General features: G+C 45.6%; 1 pseudogene; it reads right to left on the bottom strand.

The window, feature by feature from the left end:
* Nucleotides 1-16,370: 16,370 nt before the first annotated feature.
* LOC141103984 (U2 spliceosomal RNA) lies at nt 16,371-16,480 on the bottom strand (annotated as a pseudogene).
* Nucleotides 16,481-25,168: the final 8,688 nt, after the last annotated feature.

The following is a 25,168-nucleotide window of genomic DNA, read 5'->3' as shown; positions in this document are numbered from 1 at the left end:
GGAATCAATTCCTATCGGGAAAACCGCTCGTCTGTATGCTGTTCCGACGGACCAAAAACGACGCATGCTCTGAAGCAAGTACGAGACGGAAGCTATTGGCTACTGGCTATTGAACTTCCTTTTTCTAGTCCCGTCGTACTGGTTGTACGTCACCGCGTTCTGGACGGTCGGACTTTTACTTTGACCGTGTGTATGCAAGACCGCTGGAATGGAATTCCGTCGGAGAAACCTTCGGAGTTTATTCCGTCGGCAAAACCGGACGTGTGTATGCTGCATAAGGCTCCATTCACACTTGTACGACTCCAAAGTTGCGCCGACTTTGGAGTGCAACTTTGGATGGGTGCAACTTGGAGACAACTATGGCTTTGACCAGCGATAATGGACAACTGTTGCATTGTACAACATTCAGGTACGACTTTCTTACAACTTTTGAGGGTTAACATTGAAGTCTTTGGCCCTCAAGTTGCATAAAAGTCGGACCAAAGTAGTGCATGAACTACGATTGATGTCCAAAGTTGCATGACAAAGTAGCACACGTGTGAATGGAGCCTAATACACTGACACTGTACTAGTGACACTGGCTGGGAAGGGGTTAACATCAAGGGGTTACCTGTGTGCCTAGCAATGTGTAATGGGTGCTGCTTTTACTTACTGATCTGGCTGTTTTTTCTCCCTGCTTTTCAGGGAGAAAAAACAGCCAGATTACTGTTCACTGTACACAGAGTTCTGTGTGTTTTTTAAACACAGAACTTTGTGCTGTGATTGGACACAGCTGATCAGCGGGTTTCATCCAAAATCATTGGCTGAAATATGCTGCCAAACTCGTGCTGTGTCCAATGAGAGCACAGGCTAGCAGGGGGGGGGGGGGTGCGCGCATGCGTGGATGTACACAGTGATGTACAGATACATCGCGGTGCCTGACTGTGTTGCCTGCTTGAGGTAGATTCACCGTGAGCGGGTCAGCGAGAGGTTAAACTGGCCAGGGGGAGTTGTTTCGGTGCTAAAGTATATCTATAGTCAACATAGATTTATTTTTTATTTTTGAATAGAATAAGGAATAGTAAAACCGCTTTTCCATTATTTTTTGCAGTACAGTTGGAGAGATTTCCCTTCACTTCCTGTCCCAAACATAAGACAGGAAGCCAGAGGAAATTTCTCTGATAGGGAAATCCCCTCTTCATGGGCGTGCGCACAGGGTGTGCCAGGTGTGCCTAGGCACACCCTAATCATGCTGTGCTGCACAGATTCCACCTGCTGTTTGGCTGCAGAAGAAGGGACTGGGGAATCTCTGTCTTAAAAGTGAGATATCAGGGGTCTGTTTAGACCTCTGATATCAAACCAAAGCCCCCCAATGGAGCTCCTAAAAAATTGTATAATAATAATAATAATAATATATTATTAAATAAAATTGTAAAAAATACAAAAATTGTAAAAAAATGTATGATAAAAAAAAATATAAAAATAATATACATAAAAAATAAAAAATCTAAATAATAAAAAAAAAATGAACAAAATATTTTTTTAGAAAAATAATAAATATATATATATATATATATATATATATATATATATATATATATACGTGTTTGAGCTTTGGGTGCACACCCTAATGCCATGGTCTGCGCACGCCTATGCCCCTCTTACACAATCATCACTGAAACGGGTGTCCCCATTGGAAGATTTCCTCTGTTCCTGTTCCAGTGACAACCAGGGCAAAACACTGATGCCTTTTAAAGGTGAATGAACAGAAAATGCAGAAATATTTCTAGTGCTGAAAAATGTTTCTTACAGATCAGAATTGTCCTGATCTTTCTTGGCTGAAGAGTCGACTTTAAAGTTTTACCCCTCTGCAGTCCGTTCGATGTCTGCGGACGGCTTTAGGGTTAATGACGTTGTTGGTGCCATAAGACGACATTTGTTCCTGTCCCCAAACTCTCCGGGGACTGTGCGACTCCGGCTGATGTGTGCTCAGCACCTGCTCATCACAAAGAATCTTTAATTGCCCCAAGAAGATGCCTATTAAAATCTGGAAGAGTCTTCAATTACACATTAAACAGACGTCTAAAGAGTGAAAAAAAAAAAAAAAGTCACCCCCCCCCCCCCCCTACCTGGTTATGGGCCGGGGGCGGCCCCTGGTGTCCCGCAGCAGGTGAGCTATGATTATTGGTGTATTGTTCTGGGTGGGCGGGAACATCGCAGATGTTAGTGTAACTGACACTCTCAGGTCTCCGGTTCCCAGGAAAATCTTCTACCTAATAACTGCTATTATTAACACCTTCCCTGCCAGGCGCCCTGCGATCTGCTACTGCTGCAATATTATGCAACCGCTCGCTCCTTTGTCAGTTGTGATTGGGTTTTGCCAAAAAAAGGCAAATTTGTCCGTATGGGCGATTTTAGGGATTCCTAGGAAAATTATTTTTTATTAATGATATTAATATTTTTATTATTATTATTTTACTATTATATAATTATTGTTTTTAATATAAATATATATATATATATATATATATATATATATATATATATATATATATATATATATATATATATATATATATATGTGTATGTGTGTATATATATATATATATGTATATGTGTATATATATGTATATGTGTGTATATATATATATGTATATGTGTGTGTGTATATATATATATATATATATATATATATATATATATATGTGTGTGTATATATATATATATATATATATATGTGTATATATATGTGTATATATATATATATATGTATATATATATATTTATATTAAAAACAATAATAATTATATAATAGTAAAATAATAATATTTATATATATTTTTTATGTATGTGTGTGTATGTGTATGTGTGTGTGTGTGTGTATATATATATATATATATATATATATATATATATATATATATATATATATATATATATATATATATATATATATATATATATACAGTGGATATAAAAATTCTACACACCCCTGTTAAAATGCCTGGTTTCTGTGATGTAAAAAAAAAAAAAAAATGAGACAAAGATAAATAATTTCAGAACTTTTTCCACCTGTAGCCCTGGTTTACACCGACAGCGGGAATGAAATTGTGCGAGTTCAACAGAACTAATTCCCACATGTCAGTCCCGACTTCGGGGGCGATTTCAGAGACATCTGTGCGGGTTGCTGCACAGATGTTTATGGAAATCGCACCCCGTAGTTGCCAAAGGTAGTACAGAAACTGCCTCTGGGAATTGGTGCGGCGCCGCAAATGCAGCGTCGCACAGATTCGGACAGTGTTATTGCCGCCGATTTGGCATACGATTTGACATGTCAATGTGAACCTAGGCATAAACCTATAAACTTTACAACTCAGTTGAAAAACAAATCTTTTAGGTGGAGGGAAGTAAAAATAAAAAATTCTTGATTACAGCAGAGTCTCTCTCCTCTGGACTACAGTTCCCACAGTGCAGTGCTGCCTGACTCAGTCTATTGAACACTTCCTGCTCAGCAGCTCCCTCACCTGGTTGATATAGCTGTTAACCAGTTAACCAGTTCAGCACTGCAGGGCAGCAGCTACAAAGAGCAGCTGCAGCCAGTGTTTCTCTAATTCCCAATTCTTAGCCAAGCACCTGGCTACAGTTGCAAGGATGTTTACTGTTAGGGTTACAGGAAGGGTTAGGGTTGCAATGAGGGTTAGTGTAATGCCCCGTACACACGGTCGGATTTTCCAATGGAAAATGTGTGATAGGACCTTGTTGTCGGAAATTCCGACCGTGTGTGGGCTCCATCACACATTTTCCATCGGAATTTCTGACACACAAAGTTAGAGAGCAGGCTATAAAATTTTCCGACAACAAAATCCGTTGTCGGAAATTCCGATCGTGTGTACACAAATCCGAAGCACAAAGTGCCACGCATGCTCAGAATAAATTAAGAGATGAAAGCTATTGGCTACTGCCCCATTTATAGTCCCGACGTACGTGTTTTACGTCACCACGTTCAGAACGATCGGATTTTCCGACAACTTTGTGTGACCGTGTGTATGCAAGACAAGTTTGAGCCAACATCCATCGGAAAAAATCCTAGGATTTTGTTGTTGGAATGTCCGATCAATGTCCGACCGCGTGTACGGGGCTTTAGGGTTACAGGGAGGGTTAGTGTTGCAATGAGGGTTAGTGTTAGGGTTACAGGGAGGGTTAAGGTTGCAATGAGGGTTAGTGTTAGGGTCACAGGGTGGGTTAGGGTTACAATGAGGGTTAGTGTTAGGGTCACAGGGAGGGTGAAGGTTGCAATGAGGGTTAGTGTTAGGGTTACAGGGCGGGTTAGGGTTGCAATGAGTGTTAGGGTTACAGGGAGGGTTAGGGTTACAATGAGGGTTAGTGTTAGGGTCACAGGGAGGGTTAGAGTTACAATGAGTGTTAGGGTTACAGGGAGGGTTACGGTTACAATGAGGGTTAGTGTTAGGGTCACAGTGAGGGTTAGGGTTGCAATGAGGGTTAGGGTTTCAATGAGTGTTAGGGTTACAGGGAGGGTTAGGGTTACAATGAGGGTTAGTGTTAGGGTCACAGGGAGGGTCAGGGTTGCAATGAGTGTTAGTGTTAGGGTTACAGGGAGGGTTAGGGTTGCAATGAGGGTTAGTGTTAGGGTTACAGGGAGGGTTAGGGTTGCAATGAGGGTTAGTGTTAGGGTTACAGGGAGGGTTAGGGTTGCAATGAGGGTTAGTGTTAGGGGAGGGTTAGTGTTAGGGTCACAGGGAGGATTAGGGTTGCAATGAGTGTTAGTGTTAGGGTTACAGGGAGGGTTAGGGTTGCAATGAAGGTTAGTGTTAGGGTTACAGGGACGATTAGGTTTGCAATGAGGGTTAGGGTTACAGGGAGAGTTAGGGTTGCAATGAGGGTTAGTGTTAGGGGAGGGTTAGTGTTAGGGTTACAGGGAGGGTTAGTGTTAAGCCACGTACACACGGTCGGACTTTACGGCAGACTTTGCCTGGCGGACTTTACGATGGACTTTCTGAATGAACGGACTTGCCTATACACAATCAACCAAAGTCCGACGGATTCGTACGTGATGACGTACGACCGGACTAAAATAAGGAAGTTCATAGCCAGTAGCCAATAGCTGCCCTAGCGTGGCTTTTTGTCCGAACTAGCATACAGATGAGCGGACTTTTCGACCGGACTCGAGTCCGTCGTATAGATTTGAGACATGTTTCAAATCTAAGTCCGTCCAACTTTTGAGAAAACAAAGTCCGCTGGAGCCCACACACGATCTAATTGTCCGACGAAATCCGGTACGCCGGACTAAGTATGCCGTAAAGTCCGATCGTGTGTACGCAGCATTAGGGTTACAGGGAGGGTTAGTGTTGGGGTTACAGGGAGGGTTAGTGTTGGGGTTACAAGGAGGGTTAGTGTTGGGGTTACAGGGAGGGTTAGTGTTGGGGTTACAAGGAGGGTTAGTGTTGGGGTTACAGGGAGGGTTAGTGTTGGGGTTACAGGGAGGGTCGGTGTTATGCCCCGTACACACGGTCGGATTTTCCGATGGAAAATGTCCGATCGGAGCGTGTTGTCGGAAATTCCGACCGTGTGTGGGCTCCATCGGACATTTTCCATCGGATTTTCCGACACACAAATTTGGACAGCAGGAGATAAAATTTTCCGACAACAAAATCCGATCGCGTCAATTCCGACCGTGTGTGGCCTGTTCCGACGCACAAAGTGCCACGCATGCTCAGAAGAAATTCCGACACGGGACAGCTCGTTCTGGTAAACTTAGCGTTCGCAATGGATACAGCACTTTCGTCACGCTGCAATGTTAAAAATGGTTTAATACAGCGCACTCTCTTCTTCTTTATAATGTGACAAGAATTAAGTAGTTTTGCTGCTCATATTCACACACACTTCTCACAAAGTTTTATTTGTGTTTTTTTAGTGGGATTCCCTCAACATATTGTTATTAGTTGTCACATCTGACAGTTTTATATTTTTTATGTTTTTTTTTTTTTCTTTTTAAGCCTTTTTTTTTCTTTAATGTTTGGATTTTTTCCAAGGCTGATCTTTGTTCAATGTTATTTTTATTTTTACTCCAGAATATTTTTGTGTGTGTTTTGTGTGGCAAGTTACCCCAACACCATTAATATCTTTTATTATTTAATCTCCAGGAGATTTTTTGTTGTTGGTGTCCCTTGTTCATTTCACATTGTATTTTTGAAATGTACCTGAATCCTCACAAACAAACCGTCATTTTTGAAGTAAAACACATAGGAGAGTATAATTCAAAACAAAAATCCTTTATTAAGGGCTCAGAACCAAACAAAGAGGAAGGCAACACTGGATCAACAGGAGAAATTAGTGAAGCCTGGGACCCCCACGGCAGACATCAATTCTTAAACCTCAAAATTGGTGGCCTGAGGAGTCCATATATAAGGGAGGGCAGTCTGGTCCGGGATTCACAGAGACTTGGATAGCAGCAGATGACATCAGTGTCCCCAGGCTGTGGTACCACAAGAGGCTGCATCTTTTGGCCGACCAGACTGGATCCAGGGTCCTCACTCTCTGGTCTTCCTTTCACACTTCCTTCCGGGCTGTGGCTGTGCAGTTGGAGATGTGGCAGGAGGAGGAGTAGGACCTGGAGGAGGAGGAGGACTGGGAGGACCTGGAGGAGGACTGGGAGGACCTGGAGGAGAGGGAGGAGGAGGAGGAGGACCTGCAGGAGGAGGAGGAGGACCATCCCAAAGCTGTGTGTGAGGTGTAAGTTGGCTCCTCACACCTTTCGCCAGAGCCTCTGATATGAGGGCCTGACACATGGCTTTTTGGCCCTCCTCCATCCTCTGCATTTTATAGGCAATGAATGCAGCAAGGTTCTCCTGCATGGTGTGTGGTGCTCCCAGGACCTCTGTAGCCCTCCAAAAAAATCTGATAGCCGCCTCCTCTAGGGTACTCCTCCTACTGCCACTTTCTGTTTCCAGGGGGGGTGGAGGGACCTTGATATCAGCCAGCCGGCTCGGCCCGGCCACCTCCTGGCTGAGACTTCCCTGTGTATGAAAAAGGGACATGGTTTTAGTTTTGGCATCATCAATCACAATCCTAAATTAGTACTCCCAACTAACATCTAGGTAACATCATTGATTGGACAAGCAGAAATATTTAGAGGAATGCTATACCTGGCTCAATCTGGGTTCCTCCACATGTGGCCTGGAAGGCCCAGGTTGGGCGTCAGAAGCCTCAGCCAGGGGGGAAGGAAGCGTGGAAGGAAGACTTGAGAGGGATGGCCTGGGTTCAGTCTGGCCTGCCAGAAAGTGCAGCCTGTCGTAGTACAACATCCTGGGGACATAGATGTCACCTGCTGCTCCGGATCTCTGTGAATCCAGGACTTTAGTGCGCTCCCTCAGATATGTGCTCCTCAGGCAACCAATTAATATCTTTAAATAAGTGATGTCTGCCGTGGGGATCACCTGCTTCACAATTTCACACAATTGCTCCAGTGCTGCCTTCCTCTTTGCTTGGTTCTTGAAATGGGGGTGGGTAATCTCCCATAGACAGGGCAGCTCACTTAGCATATCAATGAATAGTGACATGAAGTCAGTATCTCTCATTAAGATATCCATGTTCACTGCAAGACACAACACAAGACAAAGCCTAATGTCAGTCCAAACTCTCCTAATCTTGTTACAATATAGGCCTCAATCTAGAAGCAGTATAGGCCCAAGTTTGTCTCTTACCTTCGTTCTTACGATCGGCGCGTCCAATGCTCCTTCCTCCGCTCACAGATCGTACGTAATACGCACGCGTGTTACGCTTTATACACACTGCGCATGCGTGTAACTCCGCCCGCCCCTGACGTTCTTTCTAGTCTATTCCCCGCCCCTTTTCGTTCGGCGCAGTGGGGGAAGAGCATGATGGCGGAGTTACAACAGGTGCATGCTAATTCTAGCAACGAGGAGGAGGAGGAGGAAAGCCCGGATCCAGGCACATCCCGATCCAGAAGGAGACGTTTTAAGGCCACAAATATGTCGTTTGGGGAGATGTTGGAGATGGTAGACATCATGAAGAAGTCCGACTATGACGGAAAATATGGGCCTTACCCCAACCACAACATCCGAAAGGCCAAAATCATTGGTAAAGTGGTCAGGAGTCTTGAGCGGAATTTCGGGGTACGAAGGTCTAAAGATCAGCTCAGGAAGCGGTGGTCGGACCTGAAGTTGAGAGAGCCGGAGCAGTACCGAAAGATCCGGAGAGTGCTGCAAAAAAGTAAGTAGTTGTGCTGTGTTCATATTCTTTCTGTCTTTATTCCGTTCGTTCTGCTCCATATGCTTTTAGTAATTGTAACGTTTAAAAAGGTCAACTTTAATGTTCATGGGCCCATTATTCGTTCGTATCAAACATTTTTCTTTCAGCCTCTAGAACACCATTGTTTAGGCCATATGAATTTTCACACATTTTTTTTGGGCCTACTTGGATGCCAAATATTTGTTTATGTAGATGGGTTTGTTACTAGAATGAAATGCAAACTAGATTGTGTGTAAGGAGAGGACACTGAGCAGCTGTTTTCACATCTGGACACTGGAGCACTAGTGTGGGACACAAGAACACCATTTTTATTAGGGGGGGCACACATGTGCTCCAGTGTATACTATAGGGGGGGTTACATGTGTGAAGCTTGTACTAAACAGGTAAAGTATTGCAGCTTGACAAAGGACAATAAAAAAAAGACATCTTTGAACTCGGCTAAAATAGACAATTGTACCCCACTTCCAAGCAATGTTTACTATTTCTATAGTTCGGCCATCAAATATCTGTGTGCTAAGTATACCATTTTTGTTTTACATAGGGGAGAAAAGACTCAGACACCCCTCATCCCAGGAGACCAGAGACCCCCCCCCCCTCTGGAAGAAGGGGAAATACCTACCCAAGAAGAAGAGCAGGAGGAAGAAGAAGACGTGGTGGAGATTGGCACCACAACAGGTGAGTGTCTGCGACCACAGACTCGGGTAAAAGAGATGGATGTTGGCAGATTTTTGAGACCTTTTTTTTTGTTCTTTATCTCTTTTTAGGTGATCGGGATCCAGAACGCTTTACATCTGAAAGTGCCCAGATACTGATAGGGGAGATCATGGGGTGTAATCTCCAATTGCAAAACATCCAGCAACAAATCAGTGATGTTATTAAAAAAAATAATAACATCATTGATGTTTTGGGGCGAATTTAAACCCCACAAAATCACCTGTTTTATCGTGGTCCAATCTTACTAAAATTTTTACAATGTTTAGAAAAGCCAAATTTGGAGGATGCACACAGTGTGCCAACATGTGCTATCTGCCATCACGGGAGATCACTGGACGCATTTTGGGGGGGCAACCCCTTCCTCAATTATAAAGTAGCGTTGAGGAAGGGCTTGCTCCCCCCAAACACGTCCCTTGATCCCCCCTGATGGCAGATAGCACATGTGGACATTTGTAAATTGGTGTGCATCTTCCAAATTTGGCTTTTCCAGGGGTGATTTCCCCCCATCTGAACGCAATATCAAACCCAGTTCCTAAATACTGATGTCTGATATAGCCTTCAGGTTTTACCTAATGTGAACTTTGTAAGTTCAAGTTTTTTGGCTTTCTTGTTGGTTTTACACAGGCCTGTTTTATCTGAAATGGATATTTAGATTTTTGATAATGCCCCCCCCCCCCAAAAATTGTTATACAACAAACATGTTGTTTTGTTTTAAAAACCTTTGGTAAATGCACATGTGATTGTGCAGGTATAAAAAAGTGCCTTACTCAAGAATGTGTGGATTATTGTCTCAACACTACAACACTTTTGGGGTGATGTAATAGCTGTTTTATGCAAAAATGGGGGTTATTTCCTAAGGGCAAATCCTCTTTGCACTACAAGTGCAGGTTCAGTGCAGTTGCAAGTGCACTTGTAGTGAAATGTGTTTTGGCATTGAGGAAGTACCAGCCAACACTACTCTTTATAAGGTTACCCAATCACGACATTTTCTGCTTACGTCGTTTTCACTCAAAACATTTCTGTCAGGGTCAGCTCAAACAAACACAAGCAGTAAATGTCCAGCAAGAATTGCTTTTGGTTGTTTTTTATTTGAAAAAGGTGTCACAGATTGTCTGGCATATTGATAGCCCCCCTACCCGCAAAGAACTCCAGGTATCGTAACCGGACATCACGGGCATTCAGGGAGGGCAAGCCAGGACGGCCGCTTTCAAGTGCCATCATTGTTGATGTATTTGGTATTCCGGCCTCAGGCCCAACTGAGCCAGCATAGTTGGCTGAATGTTTTGGAGTTTTGGAATTATGGAGAACACAGCACGCCAGTATAATATGGTTCAGTTTATACTCCGCCATATGGATGGGTGTCAGAAATAGTCGGAACCGGCTGGCCAGGATTCCAAATGTGTTCTCCACCACTCTTCGGGCTCTGGCCAGCCGGTAATTAAAAACACTCTGCTCCGGAGTGATGGCTTGCCTCATGCAGGTATCCTGCCTGCTGATATAGGGGGTCAGCGAAGCCAACAAACGGTGAAATACGGGGTCCGTCATCCTGAGAAAGTTCCTGAAATCATCAGGATTATTCTCACGGATCTCACGGAGCAAAGGCATATGAGAGAACTGGTCACGCTGAAGCAACCAATTCTTGGTCCATGAACTCCTCCCCACCCTGTTCATGGACTGGACTTGTGTCAAGGTCAGGACCCCAACACCAAGCCCCCGCACAGCACGAACTCTACGAGGAGTACGCATACGAAACATGGCTAGAAAACGGTCGGCTGCTCAGAACGAAGTAACAGAACGCACTGAAGAACAGCAAGGCCTGTGAAGAGCGACCTGAAAAACAGCAACAAGCGGACAAGATCGCACAGAAAACTCCAATACGAACTGACTGCACGCACTGAAGAGCAGATACAAACCCACAAGCACAAACTGAACGGCAGAAAACGATCTGAAAGCCACGAGTCTGAAAAAGCACGAATCGTCTCTCACCAAACTTTTACTAACACGAGATTAGCAAAAGGAGCCCAAAGGGTGCCTCGCTTGGTTCTGAACTGGCCTTTTCTAGTCTCGTCGTGCGTGCTTGACGTCACCGCGTTCTTGGCGATCGGAAATTCCGACAACTTTGTGCGACCGTGTGTAGGCAAAACAAGTTTGAGCCAACATCCGTCGGAAAAAATCCGAGGATTTTGTTGTCGGAATGTCCGAACAAAGTCCGACCGTGTGTACGGGGCATTAGAGTTTACAGGGAAGGTTAGTGTTAGGGTTGCAAAGAGGGTTAGGGTTACAGGGAGGTCACGTCGAGTTCTGGGATGCAATGAATTCTTGGTTGCAATACATTATACAATTATGCACAAATATTTGTAAAATAATACTATGAATATGAATATCATGACCAGCAATGTTTATTTAGTACATAATATGAATCAGCTCATTATCATCTTTTTTTAACTGGTTTTTATTGTGTTTATTTATTGAACAATAAAACTTGTAATTATGTGTCCTAATGATATATATGTATCAGGGATGGGGGCACATTATTAATAGTGCTCCAGATCACAATTTTAATTTGTATAAATGGTTTTGTTTTATTTCTACTTCAACCATTTGCCAAGTGGGGGAATTTTTTGTTAAAATCTGCAATTTTTTTGCTAAAAGTTACTGTAAACCCCCCCAAAAAAGTACTCTATATACATTCAAAAAGCAGAGTCCCTGGAGTATAAAATGGTGGTAGTTGCAATTTTTTATATTGCACAATATTTGCACAGTTATTTATCTAACGCATATTTTCAGGAAAAATTACACTAAAGTGAATTTTAGTGCAAACAAACACAATATTATACTCTTTTTTTTTTTTTTGGTAAAATATAAGAGATGGAGTTGCTTTGAGTAAATTTATACCAAACATGTCAAGTTATAAAATTGTACACATCTGTGGTAATGTAAAAAAACATGGTACCCAAAATTCTGCACAGGCAATTGCTATCACAAGAGGGCTAATAAGCCTAGTTCAGTGCCTTAAAAAAAGTATTCATACCCCTTGAAAATTTCCTCTCTTTGTCATGTTACAACCAAAAACGTAAATGTATTTTATTGGGATTTTATGTGATAGACCAACACAAAGTGCCACATAATTGTGAAGTGGAAGGAAAATGATAAATGGTTTTCAAAATTTTTTACAAATAAATATGTGAAAAGTGTGGGGGGCATTTGTATTCAGCCCCCCGGAGTCAATACTTTATAGAACCTCCTTTCACTGCAATTACAGCTGCAAGTCTTTTTGGGGATGTCTCTACCAGCTTTGCACATCTAGAGAGGGACATTTTTGCCCATTCTTCTTTGCAAAATAGCTCAAGCTCCGTCAGATTGGATGGAGAGCGTCTGTGAACAGCAATTTTCAAGTCTTATGCCCCATACACACGAGCGGAATTTCCGTCGGAAAAGTCTTGGATGGTTTTTCCGACGGAATTCCGCTCAAGCTTGGCTTGCATACACACGGTCACACAAAAGTTCGCTGAACTTTCGATCGTCCAGAACATGGTGACGTACAACACTACGACGAGCCGAGAAAATTAAGTTCAATGCTTCCAAGTGTGCGTTGAATTGTTTCCGAGCATGCGTAGGAATTTTGCGCGTCGGAATTGGTACAGACGATCGGAATTTCAGATTGGAACTTTTTCCGACCGAAAAATTGAGAACATGCTCTCAATCTTTTGCTGGCTGGAATTCCGCCAGCAAAAGTCCAATGGAGCGTACACACGGTCGCATTCTCGGACCAAAAGCTTTCATCGGACTTTTGCTGGCGGAATTTCCGCTCGTGTGTACGGGGCATTAGGTAGATGATGGTGTTGCGCTGTTGTGAACGTAAATACAAAGAGTAGTGCAGTAAAACTGTCTAATTATTAAAGTGCCAAGTGGAGAATAGCATAAAAAAAAAAACTTGCTTAAAACAAATAAACAAAGATGATTGAAAATGGTGGCTAATTGTAAAACATATAGCTTAAATCATACAAATATTGAACAAATGAAACAAAGTGACAAAGTCCACAACATGTGCACAAATGAATAAACAATGAAAGGTGCAGTGTAAGTAAAATAATAGAAAGTCCAACGATTTAAACAATGTGATCCTGAAAAATATACTGTGACACTCTAAACAGTTTTCCACATAGAAAGTGAATCCCTCCACCGTGAAACAGCAAAAAAACGGTGCCTAGCCAATCTTCTGTGATGGCACCTGTGTATGTGCAAGCCCCTCACATTACTGCCATAAGACCCCTTTGGAGCGTTTTGCAGGAGCTATAGGGTTTAAAATAATGCCTGCAAACCGCCCTAAAACAGCTGCTCCATTCACTTCGAGGGCTTTCACACTGGAGCGGTGCGCTGGCAGGGCGTCACAAAAAGTCCTGCCAGCATCTTCTTTGGAGCGGTGAAGGAGCAGTGAACTCACTGCTCCTCCACTGCTGCTCCCCATTGAGATCAATGGGGCAGTGCTGCGATACCGCCGGCATTTTGCGGGCGGATTTAACCCCTTTTCGGCCGCTAGCGGGGGGGGGGGGGCGGTTTTAAAACGACAGTAAAGCGGCGCTAAAAATAGCGCCGCTTTACCGCTGATGCCGGTGGTGGCACAGTGTGAAAGGGGCCTAAGGTATACAGCATGAATCAATCACAGGTGGAAGTCTTCAGATGTTGCCTCTTTGATTTAATAAATGAGTCCTTCTCTAGTAGTCTTGACATGCGGGGTTTAGGCATAAAAGGAAAAAATGCCCATAGCGTAATCCCATTATTTTCTTTTATTTTTTTCTTTTATGCTTTTTTTTTTTCTTGTTTTTTAGTTTTAGGGGTATCAGAGTAAAGGGGGCTGAATACAAATGCACGCCACACTTTTCAGATATTTATTTGTAAAACATTTTTTTAAAACAATTTATCATTTTCCTTCCACTTCACAATTATGTGCCACTTTGTGTTGGTCTATCACATAAAATCCCAATAAAAGACATTTACCGGTACGTTTTTTTGGTTGTAACATGACAAAATGTGGAAAATTTCAAGGGGTGTGAATACTTTTTCAAGGCACTGTGTGTGCTAGCATGGGCAGATGACAGGTCTTCTTAGAGACCCCCAACGTCTCCGCTGCCCTCCAATGTAGGTAATCGAACATAGATCCGGCTTGAATAGCTGCATCCTTGTCTACACTAGCTGAGGAATGACAACTGTGAACCCGCAAGTGACGTAATACACTTTGCTTCCGGGGTCATTGGTTGCAGGAAGGATCAGGTGAATGGATGTTTCCGGAGTTCCTCTGGTGCTCATTAGGTAAGCTGTTTCCTGTGGTGCGGGGCTCCTCAGAGGAACGGGAGAGCCTGGGAGCCACCTTGGGTGCTGAATTCTGAGAACCTCATAAAAGTGACCCATTGGCTGTAGAGCCATCCAGAACACTTTTATTGGGAAGCCCTTTGAAGGCTTCCAAAGCCAGTTCTACAGCTAGATTTTACCACTTGCCTACCATACTGTTTTTATAGACGTAGCTTTAGTAGACAAATGGTGAAGCTTCTATGAGATTTTAGTGGTTGGGTTTAGATCCATTGTAAAGTCTTATTTATTGTATCACAGCACTGCCTGGTATTGGGGTGACTACATATATTGGGGGGTCATCTTTTCTCATGTGACATATACTGTACATAAATAATCAGAGCACAGATGGTGTCCTCTCGGGGTAATCGTTGGGCGTTTTCTTGTGAAGTGACTTTGTGGTCATCTATCCAATAAACTTGTGATTAGAGAATGTCAGCGTTGTATTCTCTCCCGTCACAAAGAATGAAGATTAATGAGTTCCCATGGAGGACGGGGACAGCTGACACTGATAAATGTAATGAGATCATCATAAAATTCGGAGCTCCGATGTCTTAGGTACTTTCCGTCTAATAATGGATCCATTCCTCACATACTGCAAAACCAATTTTCAGTCAAGCGTGGAAGAAACTTCGGACTTCTCACCCAGGTGCATGATGGGAAATAATTAGCGAGGCAGCAGAGCGCGTCGTGCGGTGACACCTCGCCCCTCCATTTTTGTGTTTTTTTTTTTTTTTTTTTTTTTAGATACCGTGACCTTCATTGTAGCGATGTCAAGGTCATGTTATATCTGAACCCCGGCCTTCCCTTCAGTCTTGCACAGTTGTACAGATTCCACTCCAGTTGATTACTCTGATTTCACTGCACACTGTGAGCTTCTCACCATGTTCATTCAGAGATGCAGCAAGTCAGAGCCTGCCTCGTATGCTTGCTGGAAGTTTTCTACCATCATCTAGCCCAGTGGTCTCCAAACTGCTGTGCAAACACTCAAAAACTTCACCCGGTGCCAACAAAATGTGCACACACATAAAGAGTGAAACACAAAAAACGTGTACACAAGGCCTCTAAAATCAGAGGACCTTGCCCTGAATCCCCCGGGGCGTTAGGCTCCTGATGGGGACAAGGGTGCTTACACTTGGTCTATCTGGCCAAACCCAGACAGACCCCTTTCTCTAGAGGCACTTCTGAAACAGACCCCCCCCGCCAAGTACTCGGTGGGGCCCCCCCGAAGGGAGACCCCATGAGAGAGGGCGAACCAAACCAAAAGGCCATGTCCACCCCCTCCCAAGACTTTCAGGGCAGGCCCGAGAACCTGCAACCCTACTCTTCACACAGTGCAACAAACCGTGTACATAACAAAAAAATACAAAAACGTGATACACAAAGGAAATACATAAAAAGAAAGTTGGGGAGAAGTAAGTAGAGGAGAGTGAAAAAGTGGCCATTGTGCAATACAATGCCCAGGCCCTCTGGACAGGAATAAAAAAAAATGCCTCCGGTTCCAGCCAAAAGGCCCGGCCCAAGAGGCAGGTGCAAAAAAAGTGTGTAATGGTGCAGTGACCGTGGTGCCCTAAATCAAAGTGACCCTCACTCACAGTGATCTTCAGGCACCCCTGAACTGCCACTCCAGGGGCACATACACCATAGGCTTTCATGACCAACCCTGACCAACAACCCAGACCACAGCAGCCCCCACCCCAGCCAGGAAGGCCTGAAGTTCAGGAAGCTTGGTGAGAGCCCTTGCCATCAGGTCCCACCGTCGCGCCCATCACTCCTACCTAATTACATTCGGGGAATACTAACCGCTCCTCCCCCTCAGCTAGAGAGGAGTCTGTGTTATCTCCCGAAAAACTGACCGGAGCTAGATCTACCCCAATCTAGGCCAGAAGGCCAGGGACCCGACCCTCTGGATCAGACCCAGATGCAGCACCCATCCTCACCAGGAGGATCCTTCTGGACAGCTCGGACTCGGCCCCACTGACGTCTCGGAGGGCGTCCAGACACCGGCACTGCCGAACTGTCCTTCCAGGTCCAATAACACCATTGGATTTGCATGTGTCCTCCCTACACTCGGAAGTAACACAGCGCCTCCTCTGGAAACTGATAAGAGCAGATACTACACTTGATCTTAGCCAAAAGGCCGAGAAGCTTCAACATCACTAGGGATGAACCGAACACCCCCCCCCCCCCCCGGTTCGGTTCGGTTCGCACCAGAACATGCGAACAGACAAAAACATTTGTGCGGACATGTGAACACTGTTAAAAGTCTATGGGACACGAACGTGAAAAATCAAGTGTTCATTTTAAAGGCTTATGTGCAAGTTATTGCCATAAAAAGTGTTTGGGGACCCGAGTCCTGCCCCAGGGTACGTTTTTTTCAGGAGCAGTGATTTTAATAATGCTTAAAGTGAAACAATAAAAAATAAACTATTCCTTTAAATATCGTGCCTGGGGGGTCCCCTTAGTCTGCCTGTAAAGTGGCGCATCTTCCTCATGTCCGCAGCAAAATGACCTTTCTAAAGGAAGAATTGTAATTTAAGATTGCTTGAGGCTGTAATGTATTTCAATATAGATAAAAAATCTATGAAAAAAAAACGCATGGTGCCCCCCGCCCCCCTGTCCATACCAGGCCCTTCCAGTCTGGTATGGATATTAAGGGGAACTCCACGCCAAAATTTAAAAAAAAAACCAGCGTGGGGTCCCCCCCAAAATCATACCAGGCCCCACCTTCAATCACGGCGCATGACGGACCTGAAAAACAGAAAAAATAAATAAAATCTCCGCCTCGATGGGAGGGAGCTTATTTTTTTTAATTTTTTTTATTTATCGGGTCTGAGCACCGCGATTGAGGATCATTTCGGGTTCTGGCTCTCACTTCCTCATTCTGGCTCTCGTGCCCACGATCATGAGCACGAGAGCCAGAACGGGGGAGTGTGTATGTAAACACACAGATCCCCATTCTGACAGGAGAGGAGAGACAGATCTGCTGTTGCTAGTGATTAGGAACAGCCATATGTCTCCTCCTCCAGTCAGTCCCATCCCCCTCACAGTTGGAAACACTCATGAGGCAACACATTTAACCCCTTGATCGCCCCCTAGTGTTAACCCCTTCCCTGACAGTGACATTTATACAGTAATCAGTGCTTTTTTATAGCACTGATCACTGTATAAATGTCAATGGTCTCAAAAAAGTGTCATAAGTGTCCGATCTGTCTGCCGCAATGTCGCAGTCCCGCAAAAAATCGCAGATCGCCGCCATTACTAGTAAAAAAAAAAAAATAATAGTAAAAATGCCATAAATCTATCCCCTATTTTGTAGACGCTATACCTTTTGCGCAAACCAATCAATATACGCTTATTTTTTTGGGGGTTTTTTTTAACCAAAAATATGTAGAAGAATATATATCAGCCTAAAATGATGAAGAAATGTCCCTTTTTTACTTTTTTTTGGGGGGGGGGCGGGGATATTTATTATAGCATAAAGTAAAAAATTTTTTTTTTTTTTTTTTAATTTTCACTCTTTTTTTGTTTATAGCGCAAAATATAAAAACTGCAGTGGTGATCAAATACCACCAAAAGAAAGCTCTATTTGTGGGGGAAAAAAAGGACATCGATTTTATTTGTGTACAGTGTCGCACGACCGCTCAATTGTCAGTTAAAGCGCCGCAGTACCGTATCGCAAAAAATGGCCTGGTCATTAAGGGGTAAAATCTTCCAGTCTGTAAGTGGCTAAAGGAGAATTGTAAAAAAAAATGATTTGGTAAACCCGCCAGTGCTTTTTTTTTTTTTTTTACCACTACTATTCCTTTTTACTGACTTTTGGAATTTACAAATGTAGCAATTCAGAAATCTGATGAAAGGTTTAGCGCTGGGAAACACTAATTGATACATAAGTAGTGCATTTTATATACAACCATATAGATCAGATCAAAATGAGGGACAAATGAGGAGGAAAGAGGGACTTTGATCCAAATCAGGGACAGTCCCTGGAAATCAGGGACAGTTGGGAGCTATGCCATTACAATTTAGCCCTTTTCAAATCCTTACACTTTTTTCTGCTTTCAAAACATCAATTTCAGGGACAACATGTTCACTTGGTGCCTAATATATCCCACCAACTTTCAGATGCCATTGTAACAAGATAATCAATGTTATTTTTATTTACTTTACCTGTCAGTGTTCCTAATGTTATGGCTGATCAGTGTATACTTACTTTTGTTCACCAGGGGGCGATGTTGCACAGGTTAGGTCAATCAGTTCTGACTCCTGGCCACCAGAGGTCAGTGTTGTGCATGCAGCGACAATCTATTCTGACTCCTGGCCACCAGAGGGCAGTTGTTTCGCCAGATTAGGCGACCCGTCAGAATGTGTAATGGAAGTGACGTTCTGTCGCCGCCATCTTGCTACACCCTGCACTCCTCCACAGTAAGGATACAGTGAGAAGGGGGAAAGTGGACATGTTGTTACACCCACCGGAGTTTTGTATTTTACACTTCTTTTTACCAGTACAGTGAGTTTATATAGTGAAATACAGTAGTTAGAACTCCGTTTGACTGGTTAGATGTTGAATTTCAAAAGCAGCGGCAAGCCTGCTGATCTCACAGGTTCGCTAATCTGACAGAAGTTCGCTGCTTTTAAAATCAAACATCTAAACATTCAGACGGAGTACTGTATTTCACTATAGAAACACTCATGAGGCAACACATTTAACCCCTTGATCGAACCCTAGTGTTAACCCCTTCCCTGCCAGTGACATTTACATAGTAATCAGTGCATTTTTAACTCACTTTACTAATAAAAATAAGTGTAAAATACAAAACTCCGGTGGGTGTAACAAGATGTCCACTTTCCCCCTTTTCACTGTATCCTTACTGTGGAGGAGTGCGGGGTGTAGCAAGATGGTGGCGAGGGAACGTCACAGTCTGACAGGTCGCCTAATCTGACGAAACAACTGCCCTCTGGTGGCCAGGAGTCAGAATAGATTGCCGCTGCATGCACAGCACTGACCTCTGGTGGCCAGCAGTCAGAATTGATTGACTTAACCTGTGCAACATCGCCCCCTGGTGAACAAAAGTAAGTATACACTGATCAGCCATAACATTAGGAACACTGACAGGTAAAGTAAATAAAAATAACATTGATTCAACATCTTGTTACAATGGCATCTGAAAGTCGGTGGGATACATTAGGCCTTCTCAGTGTATCCTTACTGTAGAGTGCGGGTATAGCAAGATGGCGGCGACTAAACGTCACTTCCGTTACACATTCTGACGGTTTGCCTAATTTGATGAAGCAACGGTGTCTTAAAAAAAAGCTTGGCGCATAGAGCTGCACCACCCCATCAATTGCAGTCTCACCGTGCCCATCAAATGCAGTCACTGTGCCCATCAAATGCAGCCACTTGTGCCCATCATATGCAGCCACTTGTGCCCATCATATGCAGCCACTGTGCCCTTTCATATGCAGCCACTTGTGCTTATCATATGCAGCCACCTGAGCCCATCATATGCAGCCACTTGTGGCCATCATATGCAGCCACTGTGCCCTTTCATATGCAGCCACTTGTGCCAATCAAATGCAGCCACTTGTGTCCATCATATGCAGCCCCTGTGCCCTTTCATATGCAGCCACTTGTGCCCATCATATGCAGCCATTTGTGCCCGTCAAATGCAGCCACTTGTGCCCATCATATGCAGCCATTTGTGCCTGTTAAATGCAGCCACTTGTGCCCAGTATATGCAGCCACTTGTGCCCATCATATGCAGCCACTTGTGCCCATCATATGCAGCCACTTGTACCCATCATATGCAGCCACTTGTGCCCATCAAATGCAGCCACTTGTGCCCATCATATGCAGCCCCTTGTGCCCAGTATATGCAGCCACTTGCGCCCATCAAATGCAGCCAGGCGCGTCCCTGGCTCGGCTGTCATTTCACTAACCCCCCCCCCCCCCCTGCGCGGCCGCATTATTTACCGACTGAGGGGACTTCCTCCTCCTCTTCTGTAGCGGCGGCTGCGGCTCCTGTGTCCACTTGGCTCCTCAGGCTTCCTCCGCTGTGTCTCTGCGTCCCGAGCCCACCCCATTTTGAAGACTATTAGAGCCTCTGGCTCTAATCACGTGCTTCAAAATACACACCCCCTGCCTACCCCCGCCATAGTATTTGATGTGTCCGGCGTCCTGAAAGGGGCTGGGCACATGAATAGGGAGGGCGGTGGAGGTGTCTAGGGGCGGCCCCACAATGCACGGGCCACCACTGGTCTGTGATCTCTGTCAAGTGCTGGATCGCCTCCGCTGCTTTTCCTCCAATCAGAGGCCAAAGAAGCTGAGTGCGCATTTACCTGTAGCTCTCACACTGGAGACTTGTACACCATCTTTATGGCATCCCAGGACAGTGGGTACTGGGTCCCGAGGGCAGAGCGCATGTGTGGCCCGCTTTGGGGTCACTGGTGGCTTAGGGAGAAGGAGAGGGCCCCTGGGTGGACGTGGGGCCCACTCCTCAAAATCTTCAGAAAATCGGACCTCTCCTTCCACTCATATGCTGATGACACCCAACTGTACCTTCGCATCACCGGACAAAAAGACCACCATCAACAACTAGAAAAATGCCTCACTATGATAGATGACTGGATGACCGTTAGCTCCCTCAAACTCAACGGGTCAAAAACAGAACTTCTTCTCCTACACGCTAACCAAAATGCCAAAAACAAGGCTCTGTGGATACCTCCCACCATCTTAGGACAGACCATCTCTCCGAGCACCAAAGTCAAGAGTCTCGGAGTCTCGGAGTTATCGGAGTTAACTTTGACTCAGAAATGACAATGGATGCACAAATAGGATCGGTAGTCAGTGGATCCCACCATCTCCTCCGCCTGTTGCGTAGACTTATCCCCTTCATCCCAGAGGAGGACAAAGCAGCAGTAGTTGGAACAATCATCAATTTCTGACTCGATTACGCTAACTCGCTCTATATAGGATTACCCCAATATCAGCTTACAACTCATCCAAAATACGGCGGCAAGACTGTTAACAGGAAAAAACCCTGGGAGTCAATCTCCCCATCCCTGAGGAGCCTACACTGGCTAACCGTAAAGAATCGGATCACATTCAAGACCCTCTGCCTCTCCCACAAATGCATACAAGGAAACGCGCCTCAATACCTTCGAGAGGAAATAAAACACTACACACCCAATCGCAATCTTCGATCATCTAACCAAAACCTCCTTCTCATTCCCAAATACCGCTACAAAGCAAAGGGAGAACGAAGGTTCGCAGTCCAAGGACCTCGACTATGGAACGCACTTCCGCCCCACATCCGCATGGAAGAAAACCATCTGGCTTTCAGGAAAAAACTCAAGACCTTCCTCTTCTCAGTTCGCATTTGCAGCGCTCCTATAAATTATTCATTCATAAGACTCCAGGGTGGACGTGGGAGAAGGAGAGGGCTCCTGGGTGGACGTGGGAGAAGGAGAGGGCTCCTGGGTGGACGTGGGAGAAGAAGAGGGCTCCTGGGTGGATGTGGGAGAAGGAGAGGGCTTCTGGGTGGACGTGGAAGAAGGAAAGGGCTCCTGGGTGGACGTGGGAGCAGGGGAGGGCCCCTTGGTGGACATGGGAGAACGACAGGGCCCCTGGGTGGCCGGTGGAGAAGAAGAGAGCCCCTGGGTGGCCAGTGGAGAAGGAGAGAGCCCCTGGGTGGTCGGGGGAGAAGGAGAGAGCCCCTGGGTGGTCGGGGGAGAAGGAGAGAGCCCCTGGGTAGCTAGAGAAGAAGGAGAGGGCCCCTGGGTGTTTGGAGAAGGAGAGGGCACCTGGGTGTTTGGAGGAGGAGAGGGCTCCTGGGTGGCCGGGGGAGAAGGAGAGGGCACCTGGGTGTTTGGAGGAGGAGAGGGCTCCTGGGTGGCCGGGGGAGAAGGAGAGGGCACCTGGGTGTTTGGAGGAGGAGAGGACCCCTGGGTGGCCATTTAGTAAAGAAGAGGGCCCCTGGGTGGCCATTTAGTGAAGAGAGCTCCTGGGTGGACAGGGCACCTGGGTGTATAGAGTAAGAGAGGGCCCCCAAGTTGAATGGAGGAAAGGAGTGGGCCCCTGGCTGTTTGGTGGAGAAGGAGATGGCCCCAGGGTTGGCCAAAATTGGAAGAGCTGGTCCTTGGGTGGTTGGAGGAGGAGAGGGTGCCACCCTTCTCCCCTGAGGACAGGGACACCCTTCTCCCTTGGGGACAGGAACACACTTCTCTCCCAGTGACAGGGACACCCTTCTCCCCCGGAGGACAGTGACACCCTTTTCCCCAGAGGACAGGGACACCCTTCTTCCCCGGACAGGGACACCCTTCTTCCCTGGGGACGTGGACACCCTCCTCCCCTGGGGACAGAGTCCCTCCTTCTCCCCTAGGGACAGTGACCTCTTCTCCCCTGGGGACAGGGATGCTATCTCCCCTAGGGATGGGGAACCCATCTTGCCTACGGACAGGAACCTCATCTCCCCCGGCAACAGGAACCCCATCTCACCTAGGGACCCCATTTTCCCTTGGGACCAGGACCCCACCTTCCCTAAGAACAGGAACCTGATCACCCTGAGTGTGCCACCCTCACCGCTCTGCCTGATCACCCTGTGTGTGCCAACCTCACCGCCCTGCCTGCCATGTGTCCTGTGTGAGGGCCCTCCTGTGACAGCTCTGATCAGGACTTCACCCCACTGTGTGCTCCTCCTACATGAATACATGGATGTGCTCCCACTACACGACTGACCCCTCTGTGTGCTCCTCCTACATGACTGACCCCTCCATGTGTGTCACCTACACAGGGGACCAGTCTGTTTGCTCCCCCTACATGTTTGCATACTCTGAACACCTCCTGTATCCTGTGCACATGTTCTGACCACCTCCTATATCATGTCCACAGACTCTAACCATCTCTTGTATCATATGTCTGCAATCTCTGACTATCTCTTGTCTTTTATCATGTCTGCAGCCTCTGAAGGGAAGTCTGGAGAGAAATCAAGAGTGAGATCGCCGCCGGGCTGGGGATTACGGAAGGAGTTAGACGTGTATGGACTGTGGAGATGAGACTATAGAATAAAACCAGAGCCACCAACCTGGAGCCGTCTAACAGCCCTGCACAGTGCACCTGAGAGGAGGTCAGTGACAGCGCCGTCAGGCCAGTCTGAGGGGGGGGGGTCACTGATGTAAAGGGGGAAGTAAATACAATAATGGTTTCCCCTTACATCAGTAACCCCCCCCCCCTTACCTTAGTGTATTCACTCTGCAGAAGGTGCTCTCTAGTCACCAGAGTCTCCCCTGACCCCCCCCCCACATCACAGTTTCTGGCATTCCCCTTTACATCAGAGTCTGCAGGATTCCCCCTTGCAGTGCAAGGGAAGGGAGCTCAGATGTAAAGGAAAATGCTGCAGAGCATTATTTAAGGAGGAACGCTGGTGTAAGGGGTGCTCTGGTCACCAGAGACCACTGTATTCCCATTTATATCAGTTCCCACTAGAGTTGCCACCTCATCCCTTTAAACCCGAACACGTATGAATTACACAAGTTCTGAAGCTAATTAAATGCAGATAAGGCACCAAGTGAGTTTAATTGCCATCTTAATCAGCCACAGAACCTGTGTAATTCATGTGTTCGGGTTTAAAGGGATGAAGTGGCAACCATAGTTCCCACTTAGATCAGGGTCTGCAGCATTGTCCTTTACATAAGTGTTCCCCTTTACATCAGTGTTCGCAGAGTTCCCCCTTGCACTGTAAGATTAAAAGGGGTGGAGGCCCAGAGACATGTCCAAGGAACACAGAAGATACATGGGTTAGATTAGAAGGGATTAAGGCCCAGAGACATGTCCAGGGAACACAAAAGATACATGGGTTAGATTAGAAGGGATGAAGGCCCAGAGACATGTCCAGGGTACACAGAGGATACATGGGTTAGATTAGAAGGGATGGATGTCCAGGGAACACAGAGGAGGCCTCCATCCCTTCTAATCTAACTCATGTGTCTTCTGTGTACCCTGGACCTGTCTCTGGGCCTTCATCCCTTCTAATCTAACCCATGAATCCTCTGTGTAATTTGGACATGTCTCTGGGTCTTCATCCCTTCTGATCTAACCCATGTATCTTCTGTGTTCCCTGGACATGTCTCTGGACCTCTATCCCTTTTAATCTTACAGTGCAAGGGGGAACTCTGCAAACCCTAATGTAAAGGGCAATGCTGCAGACTCTGATGTAAATGGGAACTCTGATGTTAATGGGAATGCAGTGGACTCTGATATAAGGTGATCTCTGGTGACTAGAGCACCCCTTACATCAGAGTTCCTCCTTAGATCATGCTCTGCAGCCTTTTCCTCTACATCTGAGTTCAACAAGGGAAAATCCTGCAGACTCTGATGTAAAGGGAAATGCCGAAAACTGATGTGGGGGCGGGTTGGGTGGGAGACTCTGGTGACCAGAGACCACCTTGCGCAGAGTGAATACACTAAAGTAAGGGGGAGGGGGGGTTAACTAATCTAAGGTGAAATTATTATATCGGTACCCCCTTGCATTATTGCATTTACCTCCTCCATTACATCAGTGACCCCCCCCAGACTGGCCTGACAATGCTGTCACTGACCTCCTCTCAGGTGCGCTGTGCAGGGCTCAGTTAGATGGCTCCAGGTTGGTGGCTCTGGTTTTATTCTATAGTCTCTTCACAGTCCATACACATCTGACTCCTCCAGTAATCCCCATCCCGGTGGCGCTCTCACTCTTGATTCCTCTCCAGACTTCCCTTCAGAGACTGCAGACATGATAAAAAACAAGAGACAGTCAGAGATTGCAGACATTGTACAAGAGATGGTTAGAGGCTGTGGACATGA

The sequence above is a fragment of the Aquarana catesbeiana genome, linkage group LG07, assembly GCF_042186555.1.
Source record: "Aquarana catesbeiana isolate 2022-GZ linkage group LG07, ASM4218655v1, whole genome shotgun sequence".
NCBI lineage: Eukaryota > Metazoa > Chordata > Amphibia > Anura > Ranidae > Aquarana > Aquarana catesbeiana.
The sequence above is the reverse complement of the archived record's forward strand: the minus strand, read 5'-3'. Positions and strand labels throughout refer to the sequence as shown.